This window comes from Chrysochloris asiatica, unplaced genomic scaffold (assembly GCF_000296735.1).
Source record: "Chrysochloris asiatica unplaced genomic scaffold, ChrAsi1.0 scaffold00099, whole genome shotgun sequence".
NCBI lineage: Eukaryota > Metazoa > Chordata > Mammalia > Afrosoricida > Chrysochloridae > Chrysochloris > Chrysochloris asiatica.
In genome coordinates, this window is record NW_006408617.1 from 9,433,043 (window position 1) to 9,459,221 (window position 26,179).

At 40.3% G+C, this 26,179-nt stretch overlaps 1 protein-coding gene and 1 pseudogene across 1 annotated transcript in view; both read right to left on the bottom strand.

Annotated features, from left to right (window-relative positions):
• Positions 1 to 26,179, bottom strand: part of STK39 (serine threonine kinase 39) — a 413,881-nt gene that overhangs the window by 98,158 nt on the left and 289,544 nt on the right. The window lies entirely within an intron of this gene.
• On the bottom strand, positions 22,358 to 23,819 carry LOC102835078 (annotated as a pseudogene).

The window sequence follows — 26,179 nt, forward strand, 5'->3', positions numbered from 1 at the left end:
TTTCTGTGACAGAGTTGCGTACGGACGGATACAATTTATGGGATGTAGCATTTATGAGTGCCGTTTAAAGCATCCACACAAAGTTTCTTCTTCCAGAAGTCTCCAAAGCTAAAAAAGCTAGCTCAGGACTATTTGCATTCTTTTGCCTCACATTAATCTCTCTTAGCCCATCAGCAAAAATAAAAACAAAAAACAAAATCACCCAAAAATAATTGTATGTACCCATGCACTGTAAGAACCAGATGTTGTGATTAGAATGCTTAGAAGTCCAAATACCATTCATTGTCAAAGAAATCAGAAACAGTACTTGCCATTGGCAATGCCCACAATGGGCTCCTGGTGTGGTGCTGTAGGATAAGCACTTCTCTAGGAACCACAAGGTCGGCAGTTCAAACCCACCAGCCGCTCCTTGGAAACGCTATACAGGGTCCCTATGAGTGAGAACTGACTCAACAGCACTTAACAACAACAACCTGGAACCAGGGATTCCTGGTGTGGCACAGTAGGGTAAGCATTGGACTGTTAACTGCAAGATTAGCTGCCCAAACCCACAAGCCAATCCTCTGAAACCCTATACAGGGTCACTATGAATTGGAACCGACTGGAAGGCACTTACCAACCACCCTGGACCAGAAGGATGCTCTGGAGTGAGGTCCAAAGTCAAATTTCCCCCAAACTCTGAGACTAAGTTCTGGGTCATGGCACACAGGGTCTTTGTGATAAGCACAGCAGGTATTCTGTTTCCCAGGGACTCTGAGTGAGTCCTTCCTTCTTAGAGGGCAAAGTGGTTCTTAGAGACTAGTTCTTTTTTAAGGTGTCCCCCGGGGCACAAATGGTTAAGCCCTCAAAAGGTGGGCAGTTCAAATCCAACCAGGTACTTCTGAGAAGAAAGGTTGTTGTTAGAAATAAGGTTGGTGGTTGTTGTTAGGTGGAGTCAGTTCAGGCTTAGAGAGACCCCATGCACAACAGAATGAAGCACTAGCCAGTCCTGTGGCATCCTCACAACTGTGGTTATGTTGGAGCACATTATTGTTATTGTGTTAATCCAGCTATTTGGGGGTCGTCTTCATTTTCATTGACCCTGCACTTTACTTCTACAGGGACTGGTATTTACTGACAATATGTCCAAAGTATGAGAGACATCCTCACTTCTAAAGAGCAATCCCACCATATTCCTTCTGAAACAGATTTGTTCATTCTGCTGGCAGTCCACTGTACTTTCGATATTCAATATTCAAATGCATTGACTCTTTTACCAGCTTCCTTATTCACTGTCCAGTTTTGGCATGCATGTAAGGGAACAGAAATACGACGACTTGGGTCAGGTGTACCTTAGTCCTCAACATGACATTTTTGCTCTTTAACACATTAAAGAGGTCTTTTGCAGGAGTTTGAAGGAGCTCTGGTAGCATAGTGATTACTGTGAACCGCAAGGTCAGCAGTTCGAAACTACCAGCCGTTCCGTGGGAGAAAGATGAGGCTTTCTGCTCCCGTAAAGATTTACAGCCTCGGAAACCCTGTACAGGGTCGCTATGAGTCGGAACCGACTCCACGCCACATAACAACAACAACAATAAGAAAATATGTCCTTTGCTTTCTTGACTACTGCTTCCAGGAGCGTTGATTGTAGATTCAAGTAAAATGAAGTCTCTGACAACTTAAATCTCAGAGGTAACAACCTTGAAGACCCTATGGAGTACGTATCTACTCTGACATACATGGCTCATAATTTATTACTGACTTCCCAGACAAGGATAAGCCCCTTTCCTATTTTCCTTGTTAGCCTCCAGTTCCATTCTTAGTACATTTTGCACAAATGTACAAAGAATGCTTATTACTTTAATGTTCATTTTACCCAGTAGACAGATCCAACAGAGCAAAGATTCCTATCTTGCAGTGTTCAAACAGTCCTTTCTCCTCAGTAGCCAGCACAGTGCCTAGGGGATGCTCAGATAACGTTTGTTGAATGAATGGATGTATTAGTCTGGCTCTTATGAAGTACCTCTCCCTTGGCTTCTGTGCTACCACCTTCTGGTCCCTTCCTGTTTCTGAGCTGCTCTTTCTCCACCTGCTTGAAATGCTTTCTATCTCTGTCTGCCTGTCCCTTTCATGTTAACGTTTCATCCTCTGCCATCTTCTTTCTCATTCTCTCCCTAGGTGATTAATTTTAAATTCCGAACTCAAGCACAGGTACTGCCCTAGAGATACAAATCTATTATCTAACTGCCTAGAGGAAATCTCTCCACAGTGTCCAGTCAGAAACCTAAAACTCAGGATATCTAAAAGGAAGTGTCTACCTTTTCCTCCCAAATTCACTTATCTTTCTCTGTTCCCTATCGCTGCAGATGGTAATGTCACCAACCACCCAGACACATCAACTGAAACTTGAGCATTATCCATATCTCCACCCCCTTTATGGCTGATTATCAAGATCTATTGTGTAAACCTCCTGAAGATTTTTTTTTTTTTTATGTTTTATTGTGAATTGTGTGATAGTTTACATGGGAGAACATGAGCTTTACATTCATCCTATCATATATTGTTTCATTACCATGGTTACAATCCCCTCCATGCATCATCAACCAACCAAAGGGTATATATAGCCAGCAAGCCTGTCCACTGGTCGTCAGCACACAGCCTCTCTCCCTCTCTGGGTCTACAGTTCCTAGCCTCCTTAAGAATTTTTAAATCACTGATTTCTCTAAAACTTCATTGCCACTGATCAAGTTCAGGTCACCCGTATCTGGTACAAAAAGGATACATGATTTAATGAACAAAAAGTTATTTATGTACAGAGTTGTTGAATCGATCCTGATTCACAGTCAACCCTATGGAACACAGTAGAACTGCTCCACAGGGTTTCAAAGGCTGTTCATCTTCACGGAAGCATACTGCCACATGCTTCTCCCAGGGTGCAGCTGGTGAATTCCAACAGCTGAACTTTCCGTTAGCAATGCTTAACCACTGCCACCAGGGCGCCTTCTATGCACACGTGTGTCACGTATTTGTTGTTATTATTATTTAGATGTTGTGGAGTCAATTCTGACTCAAAGTGACCCTATACACAACAGAACAAAACACTGCCCACTCCTGTGCCATCCTTACAACTGAACCCACTGCTGTTGTGTCAAAATCATCTCCTTGGGAGTCTTACTCTTGTTTGATGCCCCTCCACTTTACCAAGCATGATGTCTTTCTCTAGGGACTGGTCCCTCCTGATAATGCATCCAAAGTATGAATATTCTCCTAATACCTTGTATAATATAGATTGCTATTGAAAAAGCCAAAGACAATTAGCAGAAGACAAAAGGAACCTAGAAGATTAAGCGCAGTACTGTTGAGGGTGTAATACTGATGGAGAAATGTTAGGCACAAGGCTGCTGGTTGAAAGGTTGTTGATTTGAACGCACATAGTGACTTCATGCGAAAAGACCTGGAGATCTGCTTCCGTAAAGACACATAGGGCCAAGAAAGCCCTCTAGGACGGTCACATTCTGTCACATGGGGCTGCTATAAAGTCACAGTCACACAAGGGCACCTAGCACTACCACGCAGTAGATGGACACGGAACCCAAGAGGAAAACTGCTACACTTATTCAGACACGAAAAACGATGTTAATACAATACGTTGCAGGACACCTATGACACAAGCATCAAACAAAAGACTCTCAGAGAGAAGGGAGCAGCTCCCTATAACTGAGCCAATGGCTGCACTGAAACTGAACTTGGACTCTGCCTGAGCAAAGTCTTTAAGTCCCTCAATGAGACTGCCTGAAGAACTGGAGCCTCACCCCTGGACAATGGTCATCTGAGCTTAATTTGCAGCGCACACACAGCAATGGTACTGAGTAAGCTACTTCACCTCCCTGACCTTCAGCTTCTTCTGCAGTGAAAAGGGGAAATTATACCCCCTTCAAAGATTAGAGCTGTGTGAACACTACACGAACTCCCTGGCGTTATCATGTCTTCTTATTTTGAGGTGCCCAGAAGTAGAAAAATAAAGTCAGGATTCTAGTCCTGAAAGAGTTTACAATCCTATCAGAGAATGACAGCTTGCATATGTAAAATTATGGAGGGGTGTAGGGACTAAAACAAACAAACAAAAAAAAAACCAACGTAAATAAGTACAAAAAAAAAAGTCATTAATAAGGAGTTATTAGGCTAATTCAGAGAGAAAAAAAAAAACCTCATTCAGCTCTCACTTTGATCCATCCTTCACACTCTTGTCAAATTAATGCTCCTTGGAGGTAAAGGTCCAATCACAGAATCATATAACTTTACAACCGGAAGGAGCCTTAGAGGTCACCTAATCTATTTTCCTCATTCTTCACATGAAGAAACAGAATCCAGAGAGATTAAGTGGGTTGCTTAAGATTACACAGCTAGCTAAGTCACTCAACAAATATTTATTGATCATTTACTAGGTGTCAGGCCTATGCCAGGATCCATTAGGGAAAGAAATGACACCCAAACCTACACATGACTGCACTTTATTTTCAATTACTGTTTCTCAAACTGGTGGTAAGGTGGTCATAAATGCAATTTCTATAGGGAGCATTCTATGCCCTCCACCCCAGTTACAGTTCTACTCTCAGTAAGGATTACAACATGCAGTGGGAGATGCTATAGATGGGAATGTCATTACAAATGATGGAGCCAGAGGCAGAAATAAAGGCGAAGCGTCACTGCTGCACACAGCTTACATTAAATGAAGATGGTCCCCAGATGTATACATCTCCACATACCAAGTAGCATACGCTCCAATGCTGTGAGAATAATAAGACTTGAGGATCAATGAGTAAAAGTAAAAGCCGTCTGCACTATACTTGTTGACACCTAGCAATATATATCCAAGGCTTAGACAAAACAGGGCAGCATCTGGAATGCTACCTATACCAAGCCACCCAGTGTCCGCTGTATAACAGATAATCATACTTTTCCCTTTTACAATAACAACAAAAACAAAGAAATGACAGACAAATGTATGTCTCTGTGCATTTCCATTACATATAATTATAACACAGGTTGTCCCCGACTTACTGTGTATTTCAGTTCTGACAAATGGCACTTATGACCTTGAGCTTTTCTGGTATATCTTATCCTTAGTAATGGAGTCCTGGTGTGGCACTGTGGATTAATGCACTAGACAGCAAGGTCGGTTTGAACTACAAGGTCGGCAGTTCAAGTTTACCAGCAGCTCCTCAGTAACCCATTAGAGGGTCGCTATGAGTCGGAACCAACTCAATAGCCCTTAACAACAACAAAGTCCTTAGTAATATGTACGATGTATTAAAACATACCTGCAGTTTCATATGTCATGTTTCCAACCCCCAAAATAAATAAAGATATTTACAAAGATAATGATAAAAGGCAGTAATAATTTTTTTTTTTTTTTTAATTTTGAGGTATTCAATTTATGTCAGAACTGACTTACACCAGAGTGGTCAGAGCAGAGCAGAGTCCCATCAAAATTAGGGACCACATGTATATAATTACATATATTAACATAATATACAATGGCACAATAATGCATATTATATGCTATACAAAGGGGCTTCAAAAATTCGTGGGAAAATGAATAGTAAGAATGCAATTTTTCCCCACAAACTTTTTGAAGACCACTCATATATGTTCTATAAGATATATACGGATGGATGTATATATCTTATGTTGTTGTTGTTGTTGTGTGCCATGGAGTCGGTTCCGACTCATAGTGACCCTGTACAGGGTTTCCGAGGCTGTAAATCTTTACCGGATCAGAAAGCCTCATCCTTCTCCCGCGGAATAGCTGGTAGCTTCGAACTGCTGACCTTGCAGTTCACAGCCCAATTCGTAACCACTGTGCTACCAGAGTTCCTTATACCTATGTAAAAATACTTTTGTATGTATGTATGTGTGTGTATATATATATATATTGTTGTTAAGTGCCGTCCCATAGCAACCCTGTATAGGGTTTCTGAGGAGCAGCTGGTGAGCTGGAACCGCTGACCTTGCCGTTCAACTTTGCAGTCCAGCGTTTAACCCATAGCGCCACCTCTCTCTCTCTCTCTCCCTCTTTATATATATATATAAAATCTAGGAGATCACCATCTGCTCCTCGGAAACCTTATTCAGGGTCACTATGGGTCGGAACTGACTTGAAGGCTCTTAACAACAATATACATGTACCTTATTCTTCAAATAAGGTTATCGTGACATTATCTTAAGGAATTTGGCCCTACAACACTAGTTTGTCTTCAGGTTCTTCTCTAACTAGCGTCTTAGGCAGCCTGCTGACCCCTGACAATAAAGCCTTACATACAAGGTTGCCACAGAAATTTCCGATGCTCAGCACAAGGCTGACGCCTAGTAAAAGATCACATGATCATACATACTTGCTTCGTTTATATTCTATAAAAAGTAGTTTTCATTTGGAAGCCATCCAAACTTAAGAAAACTATGGGTTCCCCGCTCCCCCATTACAGAAACAGCTTGAAAATCTCAGCCCAGCTTGTTGGATGATACGGTCATTTCTTCTCCCCTCCAACCAAAACATATTTTGAGTCTTTTGTTTCTCCAGGGTAAAATAATTTCTGAAATTCTAAAATATTTTAACATACATGGAAGTTTTTAAAAAGTAATATAAATACAGAATTTTTTTAAATGGTAGCATTTTATAATATTTTCTACATAAAATGTAAATGATATTTTAATTCTACAGCACACTCTGTGTGGAAGATGAGGCTTTCCCTATACTGGGTCACTATGAATCAGAACTGACTTGACACCACTTAACAACAACAACAACTACAACACTGTGCTATGTCGCAATTGTGATGAATCACAAGTGAACAGACTATTATATAAGGTCTCTGTTTCTTGTCAACACTATAGTGCTACATTCTTCATGGGAACAGTCCGTTTCAGCACTTAGGATGTCCAGTAAAGATGTATATTGAACTTATTTTTCACCTGCATGGCAAAAGGGAAATGAAGTGACCACATAAAAATGAAATTCATGTATATGGAGGTTTGGAGCACAAACATTATATTCTAGTCAAAGGCCACCCTTTATTTGTAGCAGAAAAAAAAGAATATATTAAGTACATGTATTTGTTAAAGTTTTGAGATATACCTTTTTATTGAAGTCCACTGAAGTAGGTATATATCCAACCTTCATTAATATCTTTTGTGCCTGTAAACTTGGTGTTGGGAGTTCAGAGCAACCAGAATGATTATGTTTCCATAGTGTACTCCACTTTTCAGAGCATACTGACATATCAAAACAAACCCAACAAAGGTGTTGTGGAGTCAATTCTGACTCACAGTGATGTAATGTGTCCGAGGAGAACGGAGCTCCACAGGGTTTTCAGTGGCTCATTTTTCAAAGTAGATGGCAAGGCTCTTCTTTGGAAGGTATCTCTCTGCATGGACTCAAAAGGCCAATTTTTCAGTTAGCATTTGAGAAAGTAACTGTTTGCACCAACCAAGGGCCTTACCAGTTGCGCTTTTGTTGACTTGGATGACCCCAATTGTTGCAGAGAAGAACTGTGCTCTGTGACATTTTCAAAGTTGTGACCTTTTGGAAACAAACAGATTATCCTTTCTCCCAACGTGCCTTTGGGTGGTTTCGAACCATCAAAGTTCAGAGAGTTGAGGACTCAACCATTTTTCCATCCAGTGACTTCCACCCACTACTCCGCTGTCAGTTTGTCTTACGGTGGTGGCTTGTGTGTTGTTGGAAGCGATTCCACCAGTATTTGAAACACCAGCAGGATCACCCATGGTAGAAAAATTTAACCAGAACTTCCAGGCTAAGACAGACTCAGAAGAAAGAGAGGTGAAGTATTTTTAGAATGTTTAGTCACCAAAAATCTTCTGAACAGCAGCAGGACATTGTCAGACATAGTGCTGGAAGATGAGCCCCTCAGGATGGAAGGCACTCAAAAAACCAATGGGCAAGAACTACCTCCTCAAAGCAGAGTTGACCGTTAGGATGTGAATGGAGCAAAGCTTTTGGGAACGTCATGTGCTGATGGGCCATAACTCAAACTGAGGAGAAACAGATGCAAACACTCACTAATGGGACACGGAATATGCTTAGTGTGAATCTAGGAACACTGAAGTTGTCAAAAATTAAATGGAATGCATAAATATGGATAACCCAGGCATTAGTGAGCTGAAATGGAATGGTATTGTCCATTCTGAATCAGACAATCAATGGCTTACTATGCCAGGAATGACATATTGAAGAGGAACCGCCGCATAGCACTCATCATCAAAAAAGAACATCTCAAGAGCTACCTTGAAGTACAATGCTGTCTGTGACAGGATAATATCCATACACCTACGAGGAAGACCAATTAATACAACTATTATTCAGATTTACACACCAACCACTAAAGCCAGTGAAGATGAGATTCTTCACCCTGAAATTGATCAAAATTGCAATCAAGATGCATTGATTGGTGTTTGGAATGCAAATGCTGAAAACAAAGAGGAAGGTTCAGGAGTTGGCAAATAGGGCCTTGGTGATAGAAATGATATTGGAGAATGCAAGGTAGACTTTTGGAAGACCAACCACTTATTAATTGCAAGCAACTTTTCAAAACAACGTAAAAGATGATTATACACATGGATGTCAGGAGACAGATTATCAGGAATCAAATTAACTACATCTGTGGGAAAAGATGGTGGAAAAGTTCAATATTATTAGCCCACAGGGTAAAACTGTGGAACAGACCATCAATTGTTTATATTCAAGTTCAGGCTCCACCATTTAGCTGTCATTCAGTCTGTCTTGTGTGTTGCTCTGATGCTAGAAGCTATGACACCAGCATTTTAAATGCACGCAGGATCACTCCATGTGCAAAGACATAGAGTTAGAAAACCAAAAAGGAAGAACACACTCAGTATATCTCAAGCTGAAAGAACTAAAGAAAAAACTGAAGTCTTGCTTGCAATTCTGAAGGATTCTATGGGCAAAATATTGAATGATGCAAAAAGCCTCAAAAGAAGATGGAAGGAATACACAGTTACTGTACCAAAAAGAAATTTCAGGAGTTTGCATATGATCAAGAGTTCTGAAGAAAGAAGCCCCAGGTACACTGAATGCACTGGCAAACAACAAGTCACTGGTAATTGATGGAATACAAAGTGAGATCTTTCAACAAACTGATGTAGCAATGGAGAAGTCCACTCATCTATGCCAAGAAATTTGGAAGACATCTATCTGTGCAACTGATTGGAAGAGATCCGTATTTGTGTCCATCCCAGTGGAATACAGAAATCATCAGGGAATATTATTAATAACAAGTATAAGTAAAATGTTGCAAAAGATAATTCAAATACAGCTGCAATGGTACATTAACAAAAAGATGCCAGAGGTTCAAGCCAGATTCAGATGAGGACATGGAATGAGGGATTACAATGCTGATGTTAGGTAAATCTTGACTAAAAGCAGAGAATACCAGAAAGATGTTTATCTGTGCTTTATTGACTACGCAAAGGCTTTAGACTGTGGGGATCATGACAAGCTATGGATAACACTGCAAAAAACAGGGACTCCAAAAGACTGAATTGTGCTCATGAGGAACCTGTACATAGACCAAGAGGCAGTCATTTGAACAGAACATGGGGACATGAATGGTTTAAAATCAGAAAAGGTGTACACCAGGGTCATATTCTTCTACCATACTTATTCTATTTGTATGCTAGGCAAATAATCTGAGAAGCTGGATTATATGAAGAAGAACGTGGCATCAAGATTAGAGGAACACTCATTTAACAACCTGCGATATGCAGATGATACAACCTTGCTTGCTGAAAGTTCAGAAGACTTAAAATGCTTACTGACAAATATCAAAGACCAAAACCTTCAGTATGGATTATACCACAATGTCAAGAATACTAAAATCCTCACAATTAGACCCATTAATAACATCATGATAAATAGAGAAAAGATTGAAGTCATCAAAGACTTGTTTTTGTTTGGATCCACAATCAGCACTCATGGAAGCAGTAGTCAAGAAATCAAATGACATATTGCATTAGGAAAATTTGCTGAATGAGACCACTTTGCAGTGTTTAAGAGCAAATACATCAGTTGTGGACTAAGGTGTGGCTGACCCAAGTCATGGTATTTTCAATTGCCTCATATACATGTGGAAGTTGGACAATGAATAAGGAAGACTGCAGAAGAATCATTGCATTTGAGTTATGGTGTTGGAAAAGAATTGAAAAGTACCATGTATTGCCAGAAGAACAAACAAATCTGTGTTGGAGGAAGTATAGCCAGACTGCTCTTTAGAAATCAGGATGTCATACTTTCGACATGTTATTAGGAGTGACCAGTCCCTGGAACAGGAAATTATGTTTGGGAAAGTGGAAGGTCAGCGAAAACAGAAAGGCCCCCAATGAGATGGACTGACAAAGTGGTAGCAGCAATGAGTTCAAGCTCAACAACAATTGTGAGGATGGCTCAGGAGCAGGTAGTGTTTCCTTCTGTTGTGCATAAGGTCGCTGAGTCGGAATAGACTTGACAGCACGTAACAGCAACAGCAGTTACTCCTACCCATAAGATCAGTGGTCACTCTTAGGAAACCCTATAAAAGGTTTCTGTGAGTCAGAACTTCACAGCAACAACAAGAACATAGGGCGATGAGTGGTGCTGCCTAGACAGGTATGTATCATTTAGCATTCACAATACAATCTACGAAATAGGACATTAAATGATTTGGATGTTGTACAAACACCAAATTCAAACCTATGGGAGCCTGCTTCCAGTTAGCCTTCTTGTTTCTGCTACTGCTAAAGCTCTTGGTGGAGAATGAAGGAATGGGTGGCAGCAGCAGCAGTGGTAGAAGTTGGGAGGGTGGTAGCAGAAGGCAGGTAAGAGGAAGCGAGTGAGGGGAGAGTGGAGTGTGCCCAGAGCAGAGTGTGTCCAGGCCTGCTCACTATTCCACCGCTTGAGTAGCAGGAGCAGCCAGGGCCTCAGAGCCGCCACCACCCACCTACCCACCAGACAAAGCCTGAGAGTCCACACCTAGCACCATATCTTCTGCCTCACCTGTATCCCACCCATGGCCCAGTGTCTTTAAAACCATTAGAACAAATAATAAATAAGTGGAGATCTGCTTTCTCTTAAAAACCAAAAAAACATAAAATGGAACCATGAACCACTCTCCAAATAGATATCTAGCAATGCATAGCTGTATCTGCAGTATTCCAGGATGAGTTTTCAAGACAATAGACATTTACTTCTTTAAAATGCTGTAAGTCGGTTCCAACTCATAGTGAACCTGTATAGGGTTTCCGAAGAGCAGCTGGTGAGTTTGAACCACAAGCCCTGCAATTCAAACTAACCTTCTTGAAAACAGGAACTGCTAAAATTCTAATTATTTGTGACAATTATCATCTTTCATTTGGCTTAATACTTCCAAAATGTTAGTTTCAAATTTAAATTACATATATAACTAGGAATCTTACAATGAAAAATAATGGTAAAAAGTTCATGGGAACAGAAAACAGATATTACCACACACTTGAGATGTCACTTACTGCACTTTACATCGACTTTAGCTTTGTTTGCTTGTAGCTAATGACAAAAAGGAAAATATTGCATGACATATTTCTTACTTTATCAAGCAAGATAAAGTAAGGACATGCAAAAACAGACTGTTTTTCCTTGATGTTATTTTCCAGAAGAATCTTTTATGAATTCTTTTATAAGGGACACTGAGTAATGTCTTCAACTCTATGCTGGAAAGATGGAGCCTTATTTTCATATGAATGTCTTCAACGGTATGTTGCTAAAGATGGAAATTTCCCCTCACACGTGCTGTGCTGAAGGTACACCATTAAATCATAACGGAGTGCTGGCATTTCTGCTGGGAGCTGAAATTCATTGTTTCCTGGTGATTTACCTCAACAGAGGGAGCTCAAAGAACCTACAGAAATGGATGGTCTATATGGGCTGCTTTCTGATACTTCCAAAGGTATCTGTCAAGAGTTGCAACGGGAGGTTTCACAACTGAATTTTCTGACACATTTCTGAAGGGCTCTGACAGTCTGTGTATTGATTAAACATAGATTTTGTACTTCAGTTACAGTATATGTAGGACGACTCGCTACCCTGGAGAGTTGGTCAACTAACTTCTAAGGGAGGTGGGGTTGCAGGATGTCTGAACCTCAAAAGGACGTAAGCTCTGTGTGTCTGTCCAAAGACTAGCACGTGCGCTTAGCTGAACCCACAATCTTGCTGCTTCACAACAGAGAAGAGAGAGTTTTACTTTAAACTTTTGAAGGACGGGTGCTACTAATCAAGTGGGTTAACTGTAAGACAACTCTGGCTCTAAAAACATAAAGTGAGCAAACAATGATAAACTAAATTTTACACAGGCAATCACAAATGTAGAAAGAACCTGTTCTAGGTTCATGTACCTATCTCCTTAGTTTTGCTATTAATTTACATTTATAATCAGATTCAGGAAAAACTATTTGGAGATTGGCAAGTTTGTTATTGTCGTTAAGTGCCATCGAGTCAGTTCTGACTGTATAGGGTTTCTGAGGCTTATAAATGTTTGTGGGATCAGAAAGCCTCATCTTTCTATTGTGGAACAGCTGGTGAGCTCGAACCACTGACCTTGTAGTTCACAGTCCAGTGCTTATCCTATGGAGCCACCGCATTTTCCAAGTTTAATGGGAATATAATCACTCTCAGCTAGATTTAAAAATCCATCCAACAAAACAGATGACTCTGAAGGACTAAATGATAAGGGCTGAATATGAGTATCCTCTGGGCTAGATGTGTAAACAGAACTTCCCCCTGGCTTTTCCATATGCATTATTTTAATATAATTAAATATAATAATGAATGACATCAAACAAGTGAAAGTCCTCCCCACTTTGGTCCATTTCAGAGAATTGGCTTTAAGTAAGCTCTGGTAGCATAGTGGTTATGAATCGGGCTGCGAGCCACAAGGTCAGCAGTTCGAAACTACCAGCTGTTCTGTGGGAGAAAGACGAGGCTTTCTGCTCCCGTAAAGGTTTACAGCCTTATAAACCCTGTACAGGGTCTCTATGAGACGGAACTGACTCCACAGCACATAGCAAAAACAACAACAACAAAGCATATCTTGAATATCATGTTTGGTGGGGTAGAGGGTCCAAGAAGAAGAGGAAGACCCCCAGCGGGATGGATTGGCAAAATGGCAGCATCAGTGGGCTCAAGCAAGGCAAAAACTGTGAGGTTGGCCCAGGACCGGGCAGTGTTTCCTTCTGTTGTGTATAGGGTCGCTATGAGTCAGGACCAACTCAATGACACCTAACAACAACAACAAGAAGCAATCTACTTCCTGTAGGGGTGATCCTGCAGCAAAGCCACTATCACTTCTCAAGTTGGACTCTCCTGAAAGTACTTCAGCAAATTGCTATTTACATGTATGAAGGTAAGTAAAAAACTATTGTTACAAACCATAGACACGCTTATTAAACATGAATTATCAAAACATGAAGCGGTTTCTCAACGTATACTCCATCTAGGTCTACACACTTCTGAAGGCAATGTTTCCATCTCTCACTCTTCCCTGATGAATTCTGTGCTCTTGGATTTGCACCATGACAGTCGAGGTACCCTCTAGAGACTCAAATTGTGCTCCGTTTAAATGTCATTTGAATTTGCAAAAGAAAAAGAAGTCTGAAGGGGCAAGATCATGGCTTTAGGATGGATGGGATAAAGTTTCCCATTGAAATTCTTAACATTACAGTCTTTGCCATCCTCTAAGAGTACGCAAGCATATAGTCATGATGGGGAGTGGGGGTTCTGAGGCACAACTTTTCTGGCCTTTTTCTCACTGATGCAACTTTTTACTTTTCTTCAAACTCTTTCATAATAAGTCCTGGTGATGGTCCTGATTACTTTAAGAGCATCTATGAAGATGTTGTTATTGGTGAATCTGAACAACTAACCTTGTGGTTCAAACTGACCTTGCGGTCCAATGCATTATCCTACAGTGCCACACCAGGACTCTTATCTATCAAGATTTCCCTTTGGAATTTCTAAGAACAATCTCCATAGTCTTCTGTGCTGATCTCTCTGCCTTGAATTGAACTGGTCTAGCAGATTCTCTCAGAATCCACTGTTTTGAGTGATCTTTCTCTTTGAAGGCACCCTAAAGACACAAAGACAGGTGTCATTACTAGATAGAACTTTTCTACAGTGACAAGTTTAAATGTTTTGTTTGGAATAAATCCAAGCATGTATGAAGTGGAGCCCTAGCAGCAGTACTTTTTTTACTTCCCCTTTGCATTTACAAAACACAGTGATGCACAGAAAACATCACTGTTACCCAGAAAGGGTGCTGATGTACATCAGCAGGAAATATAAATACATTACATACATCAGGTTACATTTATGACAGTTGGGTTCAGAATAATACATGAGTAAAAACTGAAACTAACAAACAAATTCTCAGAGCAAATAAATGCATCCACTTGCTTTTGAGACTTATGTGACTCTCCAATGACTAACACTGACAGGGATGAAAAGGTACAATCCTCCTGGACCCCTGGAGATGAGCAGGATGGGCTTCCAACAGTGGAGTGTGAGAAGTCTGCTGTAAGCGAATGCATCCAGGGGTAAGGGCATGAGAAGGAATTGTTTGCATGATATGATTTAAACTGAGGACAAATACCTGAAAATGTTTCCAAATACATTTTAACATCATTTAGTTATTTTTTTATTCCGGAGGTTCCTATAACTTGGAAAAGGGATGAAGATGGGCTTTCCATAGTGTCCTTTTGCAAGCATTGCTGCTAACGTAACTGCCCAGATCTTCTTACTGTACAGTGGTCTTTACAGTAATGCCGCCACTGTTTGATGCTTTTACCCTTCTCATTTGATCCTGACCAATCTTTAAAAGTCAACATTTATCTTTTTAGTAAAAACTAAGTTTGTCCGCCCGAGTACTAATTTATGATACTCATTACTCTAATGTTTTTGAGAGAAAGCATTCCTTCAAAAGGCCCAGATAAAATAAAACGACATCAATCACTTGGCATAGAAATCAATCCATAGAGTTGGAAATTTCCACCTCCCTGCAGTTTGCAAAAACGGAAAAAAAAACCCTCTAAATTGTAAAGTTTACTCTTCCGTGGTGAAGTTCTCCCTCCAACATGAAAGGCATAGTTAAGGCCAAGACTTAAAAGCAGACTAGCGTAATATATAATCTTTATTCCAAATACTCAAAACAACTTTTTATCTATGCCTCAAACACAGTGTGTGTGACTCTGAAGTAATGAAATTGATCATCATTGTGAGCCATGGAACTCCTATTTTAGAGCTATAAATTAAATTTTACTGACTCTGAAATACTTGCTCGTGGATGTTTAATAAGCAACTCCCATGTGTGTAAATCTGCCCCAAAGTAAGGTACTTAGCAAGTCTGTGGGATTAATATAATTTTCTTATCTAAGAATAACTAATAAAAATATATACCCAATTTTCTCAAGCTGGCTTTTCACTGACTAACCTTTATACCCAGTCTGTTGAACTCTGACCAGTTGTTAAGTTTTAATTTAGCCTTCTAGATTTTCCATAAGTAAAAGTTTAATAAAGAAGTTCAGGCTGGATAAAGATACATATAGATAGACATAGCTAGACAGACACACAGACAGGTTGGATAAAGAAACGTTCTCATTCTATAGATAGACAGACAGATATATATAGATAAATTGCTAAGTGCCATCGAGTCAGCTCAGTATAGGGTTTCTGAGGAGCAGCTGGTGGGTATGAGCTGCCAACCTGTGTTGATCCCACAGCACCACACCAGGACTCTGTTGTTATAGGTTGTTGTTGTTAAGTATTGTGGAGTCCGTTCCAACTCATAGAGACCCTGCACAGGGTTTCCGAGGCTATAAATCTTTATAGGAGCAGAAAGCCTCATCTTTTTCCAGTGGAACTGCTGGTAGTTTCGAACTGCCGACCTTGAGGTTAGCAGACTGATTTGTAACCACTACACTACCAGAGCTCCTTAGATAAAGGTAGAACCTGACACATTACTTGCTATTTGCTTCTTTACATTATTGATAAATGCACTTTTCAGAAAAGAGGTAAAGGCAATGCCTGAAGGATATTAGCAAGAAAAGCCAAAAGGGCCTTTCTAAAATGATTAATATAAGAGTAGGGCTTTCCTCTATACGTCTGAGGCATAACAAAATTACATTGATTATTTGTGAAACATTGATGGGAATTACTTGCTAAGCAAAAGTAAACAAACAGGTTGTTGAATAGCCACAACAAGGAGTAAAGGACCATAAAGAGGAGCCGTTACGAGCACTCTAAGGAAACAAGGGAACGCACAGAATTCAACAGGTGGACACAGGTGCTATGCAGGTGTACAGTGTCTGTCTCCAAATGCCCAGCACAACGCCTGGCACACAAGGAAGTTCTCAATAAATAACCATGAACGGAACAGAATCAAGGGGTACAATATTCCTTGTCCGATGCATGATATTATTTTAAGGTTAAGCCCGCTTAACAAAACTCCTACTTATGGAGTTGAACAACCCTATCTAAATACCCAAATACCAATCGATACGTTTTCAGATGGAGGGCATTCAAGTTAGTAAGTGAGCCAGAGCTATGATCAAGGAAACATCTCAATTAGGAATGAGTCTAAGATAAGTAAACTGGGTCTGGTCAACTGAAGAGATTTCTGATGAAACTTCATGAGCAACAGCCAACACTCAGGAAGGAAGGCTCAATCCAGACAAGACTCACTAAACACAATCTGACAACCAATGATCTGAAAACACTTCTGCATCTAGGTTTATAAAATGCCACTGCTGAGATACCTATGTACTGAGCTTTGGTCTATTCTAACAACTATGCTATGATATTAATAAATGTAGAGAATGTAATAAACACTGGACTGCGAACCATAAGGTTGGTGGTTCAAGCCCACCAGATGTTCCATGGGCGAAGATGAGGTTTCCTGCTCCCATAAAGAAGTACAGCCTCAGAAACTCTACACAGGGTCGCATGAGTTGGAATTGACTCAGTGGCACTTCCAACAACATAACAGTGTACAACATGTCTCCTTGTAAGTCTTCTTTTCTGTCTCCTCTCCTCTTCTCCCCTTACTGAAATCTATGAGTTGGTTCTACAAGGGCATCAAAAGTGAGTGAGAAGCACACTGTTGCATAAGTCTGTTCAGCTGGCCACAGACTGGCGTCTAAAAACAGGCATTCTTGAGTCTAAACACCAACTGTAGTAGATAGCACCTAACACACAGAAAACTTTGTTTGTATGCCTTAAATAACATCAACAGCAGCAGTAATAAATTATAATCTCTAACTCTTTACCTCTGTCAAACTGTCCGTACCCTGAGATTCTTTCATTCTCAGCTTTTCAGCTCTTCTGATCAAGGGAGTAGGTATCAAATCTACACTGAGACCATCAGCTGCTTCCACTCATAAACCCCACCATCAATTTCACGGGGTACTAGCCGTTTTATCTCTTTAAGAATTACAACCATGCTTGTCTAAATGGAACCTGATCATTTGCAGGTGGAGAACATTACAACGCAGCTTCAAGGAAGTTAGAAGTCTTGAGACTCTTCAAGGAGTGTCATGTTGTTGTTGTAAAGCGCCATTGAGTGGGTTCCAGCTCACAGACCCTGTATAGGGTTTCCAAGGAGCAGCTGGTGGATATGAATCGCCAATCTTGCAGTTAGCAGTCCAGTGCTTATCATACAGTGCCACACCAGGACCCCAAGGAGTGAAATAAACCCAAGAAAATCTGAGAATTCTCCTGTGATTTCATCCCATACCACTTCACCTCACACATGATTTAGCTACTTGGCTGTCTTTGGTCAAATTTAAAAACAAATCATGATGTGCATAATGGTAGGAAGGCATATCAGAAAAAGGAAATCTGCCTGAAGAATGAAATACTCCACTTTTCCATGAAATTTCTGAAGCCCCCCACTGGTTACCACCCTGTCTAATAAATCAGGGGAAATCCTTGAGAAAAGAGAGACACCAGTAAAGCACTCATTTTGCTAGTGGTCTGGCCAGCATAATGGTTCCATTTCTCCTTTTGTACTAGAAGACAGCGCACACATGTCATTCATGTCATCCACTCGCCTGGTCAGACTCAGGAGTGCCTGCAGGGACAGTGCTCCAGACTCGGAGTGCTATTTAATTGTGACTCTCCTCATCAGTGTTATTACCGGATCTGTCATTCAAAAGAGCTCTCGGCGATCAGGGACAGCATGAAGCAGTACGGAGATGACATTTCCATGGTTTGTATTCTGAACATTAAAAACCAGTTTGGATCACCAAATGAGCAGCAGGTTCCATGCTAATTATACAACTTTTCAGAGCACTAATAGGCTCTCCCACTGAGCCAACTGGGAGGGAGAAAAATACAACTCTCATTTTTATCCACCCCTCAGTATACTGACCTCCTTCAGTCTGTTGATGTGGCCATTAATAAAACATTTTAAAATGACCTGAAAAGGCTTTTTTTGACAAATGAGAGCCTGGATCTGGCTGCCAAACAGCTGTGTACTTGAAAGACTTGGAGCTGGTATCAAAGTTGTCCGTTGCTGATCCAAGCTTGGCCTGGGAACCTCCTTTATCCAGAATAGTTGTTCATGTTTTTGACTGGTTACAAATGAAGAAAGATTCCTGCTCTTGAGGTGTTTCAATGGCAGGATATGGTGGTCTTGCTTTTTCTTGGGACACAAAAGACTCTTTTTAATTTCACTTTAGTACCTGATTGTGATGACCAGTATGGCTTTCTTTCTTACAAGCTGTTTGCATATGATTTTAAAATAACAATGAAAAAGAACTACCACGACTTCAATTTGTAAGTATCTTATTGGGTTGCTTTTGAAAGCAAATCAGAGAGAAGTTTTTGATCCTTTCTAATTTTTTTTTTTCCTTTCATCTGAAAACATTACAGAAGCAAAAATATGTACCAAATACAATTTTTTAATCTTCTAATAAAACATGTCATAAGTCATCTACCTGATTAGCTGGGATCATGAAGTCAGTAAAATGTGATTTCACTCAACTGTTCGTCTCAAATTGAGACAAAATAATTATTAAGCACAAGCGCAGAGCACGGTGTTGTGCCAAACTTGGGAACTGAGGTCAGTCTAATGAAATAACTCAGACTGTGCCCAACATGCTTGCGAGTCAAAGTTGCAAAAAAACTTTACAGGTGAGAAAGCTAAAGTGCATCAGAGGTTAAGTCGGTTCTCATTTCAAATGTTAGAACTATTCACATCTAGTTCTTTACCTTGGAAATTTCTTCCCATCACACTCTGCCTTCCCCATCCTGTCCTGGCTAGTTACTGTCCAACTGATTCTAGCTCATGGTGGTGTCATGTGTGCATAGAACCATTCCAGAACATTGGCTGTGACATTTCAACTCAGATTGCCAGGTCTGTCTTGTGAGGTACCTCAGGATAAGTTCCAACTACCAACCTCTCAGCTAGTAGTCAGGGCTTAGCCATTTACAGCACCTAGGGGCCGTATTCTCTACTTACACACATATACTTCAAGACCAAACAAACTGCTTATAATGTGAAGGAAATGGTATCAGATCCAAGGTCATCCCCAGTCTTCACATTTCCTAAAATTAGTTGGCAAATACATGCTCAAAATACAGAAAATTCAAAAGCTTATCAAACAGGAGAAACATTACTGAGGAATTTCATTGTCACTTCATGGTTGTTTTTTTTACATTCAGACAAGCTCACTGTCTGAGATCTTAAAAGCTCATGAGCAGCCATCTAAGGTATAACTGCTGGCTTCTCCATTTGTGGAAGAAAGAAGAGTGATGAAAATTGAAGATGATTGGAATCAACTAGTCCAATGGACCAATGAAGCATGTGAGTAACAGTCCCCATGACTCTGAGACCAGAAGAAATGGATGGTGCCTGGTTACCATTATCAACTGCTCTGTAATGGGTCACAATAGAAGGTCCCAGATGGAATGACAGAAAATGTGTAACAAAACTCAAAATTATTCAAAGAAAAAAGAGAAAGATTGAGTTTACTGGTCAGAAAGAGACTGGAGGAACCTGTGAGACTATGGCCCCTTCAAACAGCCTTCATGTCTGGAATGGGGCTCACCCTTGTGACCCAATTTCCAGACAAGCAGTAGATAGATTTATGGGGGTGAGGGGAACACAATATGGTATGCTCACTCTGGGCTACACTTACCTAAGAACAAAGTTGAGAAGGGATAACAAGGAGAGTGGAATGGAAGTAGGAACTACAGGGAGGATGTGGGATAACTTATTGCCCAGAGGGGGTTACAATCATTGAGATGAAACAAAGTGTATGATTTGTCTAACGTAAAACTGATATTGTCTGCAAACCTTCACTCAATTCACAGTAAAACTTTAGGAAAAAGTAAATCATATAGTTTTGCTTTGCTCATTTCTGAAATGTAAGATGTAAACAAGGAACCACAGGGAGGAAGAAGGATAACTTGTTGCAGGGAGGGGGTTGTAATCACTGAGATAAAGAGTATGATTTGTGGAATGTAAAGCTGAAGATCTTGTCTATAAACCTTCACTCAATTCACAATAAAAAGTTAAAAACAAAAAGGCAGACTCACCAAGGAACAAAGGATCAATAATTCAATGTTATCCTGAGGTACCCACTCTACCAAAATTGTAGTACCATGAGGCTACACCCACTCTACCAAAACTGCAGTACCATAAGGCTACACTGAAAAAGATTTGCTGCCTTGCCCCAAAGATAAAGCTGTATAAAGAAAGTTCACAGAATAAGTTCCCCATCCCGACTCTTCTAGTAAATTTTAATCACTGGGAGTTTATACTCCAGGATTCTATCAGAGTTAGAAAAACGTAACCATGCTCCTTTGGGAGGAAATAGGGACCATCCGACCAACTTCTTCCTGGCACCAGGAAAATCTAATTTATCTTCATTCTGACCCAAGATACAGATGAGAAAACATTATTGATCAAAAAGCTCTTCTGAGCTCTTGCTAGATATGGGCTTACTATTTGGGGGTGATCTTCCTGATCCAATCAAGTCCAACACAGACTTCCAGGAAAACAAACAAATCTGTCTTAGAAGAAGTACAGCTAGAATATCCCTTAGATGTGAGGATGGTGAGACTTAATCTCATGTACTGTGGACATGCTGTCAAGAGGGACCAGTTCCTAGAGAAGGACAGCATGCTTGGTAAAGCTAGCAAAAATAAGAAGACCGTCAGTGATAGGGATGGACACAGCGGTTACAACACTGGAATTCAAACACAGCACCAGTTGTGATGGTGGCACGGGGCCGACAGTGTTCTGTTCTGGCACACACAGCTTTGCCATAAATCAGAACGGAATCAACAGTCTCAAAATACTTTTAGATGGAAGCAAAAATGGCTGCCCACATCATTAGTCTACAGGTTCAGGAGTAGAGATTATAAACGGAGAATGTGACATACATTTCTAGATTGATCTGCATATCTCTGGCTGATTTCACTCTCAGAGGAGGAGCACCCAATGAATATTCCAAAGTTAAGTGCAACATTGAGATGCCCTGTTTCTCCTTTCTACATGCTCGCAAGAAATCCTAGCAACGGGAGTCTTATTATCCACTGATAGAGCAAGGGCTAGAGCAAGAGCACACTCAGTCTTTTGAAGCAAAAATCACGAAAAGAAAAGAGACAAACAGACCGCTCTAAAGAGGCTGCTCCTCAGCTTCTCATTACTAGAGAGATAATCTGAGAGGACTCAAATGAGGGAACAATGATCACCAGACTTGAGCAGGTAATCACTAAGAACAAATAAGTTCAGGATAATCTAATTTCATTCTTGCTAAATTATAATAAACATGCCCGTTTCAAGAGAAAGCCTTGGGCTTTCTTTGTTAAGAATAATGCACACTTTGGGATGCAGTGTTAATTCTTTCAGTGTAATAATAGAAATATAAATTTAAAAAATAGAGAGAGCAGTCAGTTATTTTACTGACCCTGGAAATCCTATAACTATCAAAAAGCCTTTTTTTTTTTTCCCCCTTATTATTATAATTCTCTTTATTCCAAAACAGATTAATTATTACAGATTTCAACTTTTCAAATGCAACAGCTGGGAAAGAATACTCACAGCCATCTTGCAAGGGCACCATGCCAAAGAAACAGAATACCTTCTGGGCTCACAGCTATCTGTTCTGTGATGGGGAAATCGAAGAACAAGTATAACCACAATCTCAACTTTTGTTCTTAAAATAAAGTTTTGTTTATTTGGGTTTTCATTCCTTTCAAATGATAAACTGTTATTGACACCTTTTCTCAACATTCACTTCAGTTTTCAGAATTTCTTTCCTTCTTCTAGAACTAATGTGCTGTTCTCTTGATTGCTTGTTGAGCCAGCATCTGATTGCCTGCTAGAAACGTCATACTGCACAAGATAGCCAGACACTTCAGCGTCTAGGAACATGTTGAGCTGAGTCTAGTAGACATACATAGGCCCCAGCATGGTAGCATGTCCCAGGTGAAAGATAATCATGCTAGGAGCAAAGAGAAGTTGGAGATATTGGCACCAATCCGGATCCACAAAGCAAGGAGCAGGAGCAAGGACAAGAGGATCAGGGCAGTGAATGTAGTGGACACCACTGTGGGGGGGTCTCTTCTCAGGCTCTCGGAACAGAAGCTGAATTTCCTGTTTGGGAGTGAGCGAAAAGGTTCTTAGACAGGGCAGTTGATGACGCATCTTCTTCAGGGAACTTCATAACCACATCGGTCACATTCCACAGGATTGGGTTCTTCAAAGTGGCATCTCCGATGATCAAGTAAAGTGTAGGTGCTGGAGGCAGAATCAAATTCAGTCTTTCTTTCTGAGGTATCCAGTTCAAACTTGTACACATTCTTGCTGTCCGGCTCAGCAACAAACACCATTTCCTGGCCAGTCTTCTGGTTATGAAGTTGGATGAACGTCTGGTGAGAAGTGAGCTCAGCGCCAGTGTTCACGTCAACCAGCTGGAAGAATAAGGCAAAGTTCTGGTAGCTGTCTGCAATGAATGTACTTTTAGCTTTGGCTGGGTAAGTCACCTGAGTAGTTTTAGGTGCAATGCTCTGGTCCTTTTCCACAGTGGAGAGGTCAACATTTGTGATGCCAACTTCAGTGGAGACCTTGACTCTGAGCTACAGTATTTGCAATGTAATGGTTGTCACCTTCAACTTTGACAGTGAAGTCATAATAACCACTGGACAGTTTGCCATTCATGAAGTTTAGTTCAAAAACATCCCCCACAAGGGCAAAAGATGTCTTCTGAAGGACAGTGGCTCTGAAAGCACCAGATTAAGCATGTTGTATTTTAACAGTGGCCTGAGTCATAGGCTGAGACAGGACATTGGTGATTTGCAACCACAGGATAGCCTGTTCTCGAGTGTCAGAAGGAGAACCCTCGGGCACGTGGTAGCGATTCTGGGACACAGCAGCCGCAGCAGAGACCCCACTGAAGGCTTCTGAGAGTGATTCAAAGTTCTTCTTACTGAAGATCACATTCATCAGCTGGATGACCTGATCCTCCTTAACGGATGGCTCACTCCCCACGCAGTCCATGAGCTTGTAGGCGGCAGCTACAAGTAACGCTGTTGTTTCCAGTCCTTCTTCAAAGTGGAGATACATACCTCCCAGTTCATCCAAGCGATCAACAAGGTCCTCGATCCCCTCCACAGTGCTTCTCAGGTCAGCCTGCTGGGACAGGTGGGAAGCCGTCTGTAGAACCTGGACCGTGGCTAGCACGGTCTCTTCCTTGCTGAGATGAGCAATCAGGGCACTGAGTACATCTTGGGATGCCACATACTGAGAGAAAATATTCCTAATACAAGTATCTGTCACAGAACTTGTGTTCAGATATGTAATGAACATATGACCCAATGATACGGAGACAAACAATCTAACACTGACAAAAGGCTTGAACAGAAGGTATACAAACAGCTATTAAGCACATGAAAACTGCTCAATATATCATTAATCTTTAGAGAAATTATATCTCTAATGATCACTGATATATTGAGCATTTTTCATATGATTAATAGCTGTTTGCTTATCTTCTGTTTAAATCTTGTCAATATTTTATTGGATTGCTTGTCTCCTTATTATTGAGACAAAGACTTGTTTATATATTCTGTATACAAGTCCATTACCAGATACTTGTATTATGAATGAATATATTCTCTGAGTATGCAGCTTACCTCTTTAAAATTTATTTTTCTTCTGTTATTGTTGTAAAAATATAAACAACAGAGTATTTGCCAATTCAACATTTTCTCTTTTACAACTGAAATGAGCCAATCACACATTCATATTATGCACCCATCACCAACATCCATTGCTATATATTCTATCTCCTTAAACAGAAACTCGGCGCCACCTAGACAGATTCCCTTCTTTCTCCTCCCTCCTGCCTCAGTAACCACCGTTCAACTCTGATCTCTAGCCATTTGTCTAAGTATGATGAATATTTACACTCAGTATAGTCCCATACCACCGTTCCGTTTATTATCCTGTGGTAGCTTCTGTGTTACCGGAAGCTATGTCATCAGTATTTTTTATAACAGGAGGGTCATCCATGATGAACAGGTTTCAGTTGCTCCTCCAGACTAAAACAGATCAGGAAGAAGAAGAGGCTGACTAACTACTTCTCAATGTTTAACCACTGGAATACTTACAAATAGCAGTGGAACAATGTCAGATAGCACCAGAATATTGAATACTGAAATATGATGAATATCACCACAGTATTGTCAGATATAGTGCCAGAAGATGAGTCCTTCATGTTGAAAGGCACTCAAAATACAACTGAGGAAGAGCTGCCTCCTCCATGTAGAGTTGACGGTGATAATGCAAATGGAGTAAAGCTTTCAGGACCTTCATTTACTGATGACGCACAACTTCAAGTGAGGGGAAACAGCTCGGAACTTCCATTAATAATTGGAACATGGATTGTACCAAGCATGTATCTAAGAATATCAGTAGTTGTCAAAAATGAAATGTAACTCATAAACATTGATATCGTACACATTCATGAGCTGAAATGGACTGGTACTGGTAATTTTTATTTTGATGATCATATGGCCTTAACTCTGCCAGAAATGACAAATCGAAGAGGAATGACACTGCATTCATCATCAAAATGAACATTTCAAGATCCTGAGTCATAATGCTGCCTGTAATCGGATAATACCCATTAGCCTAAAAGGAAGACTAGTTAATACCACTGTTACTCAAACATACACATCAGCCACTAAAGTCAGTGATGATGAAATTGAAGAATTCTATTAACTTCTTCAATCTGAAACTGATCAAACATGCAATTAAGATGAATCCATAATTCCCAGTGACTGGAGTGAAAAGTTTCGAAATAAAAAGAAAGGATTAGCAGTTGAAAAATATGACCTAGGTGACAAAAAGCAAACACAATGCTGGAGATCACATGATAGAATTCTGCAAGACCCATGACTTCTTCATTGCAAATACCTTTTTTAAACAAAATAAAAGATGACTATACACATGGATCTACACAGAAATCAAATTGACTACATCTGTGGACAGAGATGGTGGAAAAGCTAAATATCATCAGCCAAAGCAAGGTCAGGGACAGACTGTGGAAGAGACCATCAATTGCTCATATGCCAGTTCAGGATGAAGCTGAAGAAAACTACAATAAACCTATGAGAGCCAAAATATGACCTTGAACATTTCCCACCTTAATTTAAAGAACAGATTTCATGCCTTAGACACTGAAGACAGGGAAAAAACAAAAGGTCATTAAGAAGACAAAAAAAGAAAGAAAGAAAGAAAGAAAAGACCAGCTTGAGACGACAAAGCCAAATATTATAATGAAAAGTACAGAGACCTGGAGTTAGAAAATCAAAAGGGAAGAGAACATGCTCAGCATTTCTCAAGCTAAAAGAACTGAAGAAAAAATACAAGGTTCAATTTACAATATTGAAAGATTCTTTGGGCAAAATATTCAATGTTGCAGAAAACATCAAAAGAAGATGGAGGGAATATAACTACTGTATCAAAAAAAAATGGTCAATGTTCAACCATTTCAAGAGGTACCATGTGATCAAAAGCAAATGGTACTGAAGAAAGATGTCCAAGGTGCACTGAAGGCATTGACAAAGAACAAGGCTCAGCTCTGGTAG